Raw genomic sequence first — 366 nt, 5'->3', positions numbered from 1 at the left:
TCCATACACAGAGTAGACAGGGATGGTCAACTTGGACATTGGCTATCCAAAATGGGGGGTGGGGGGGCTACAAAGGCAAGAAGTGACTGGCTTACAAGCTTTCAAGAGGGAACCTTGATCCAGAGGGCCTGAAGGAAAGTAGAATCTCCACTGAGTAGTATCCAATCTGTCTAGGCAGGACTGATAAAAGGAAATGCGGATAGGTCTCTTGTGATGCAAGGGTGAAAAATTGTTACCAGGACTGATTGTGAAGGTTGTAAATGTAAAAGTGGGCATTTTGTGGCAAGGAGGGGAGTGATTAACTTTGCAGGCTAGGAGCGGAGGTCCCTGGAACCATGAAGGGAGAGGAGCGGAGAGTGGAACCCT

This window comes from Chrysochloris asiatica, unplaced genomic scaffold (genome assembly GCF_000296735.1).
Source record: "Chrysochloris asiatica unplaced genomic scaffold, ChrAsi1.0 scaffold00052, whole genome shotgun sequence".
Taxonomy (NCBI): domain Eukaryota; kingdom Metazoa; phylum Chordata; class Mammalia; order Afrosoricida; family Chrysochloridae; genus Chrysochloris; species Chrysochloris asiatica.
The sequence above is the reverse complement of the archived record's forward strand: the minus strand, read 5'-3'. Positions refer to the sequence as shown.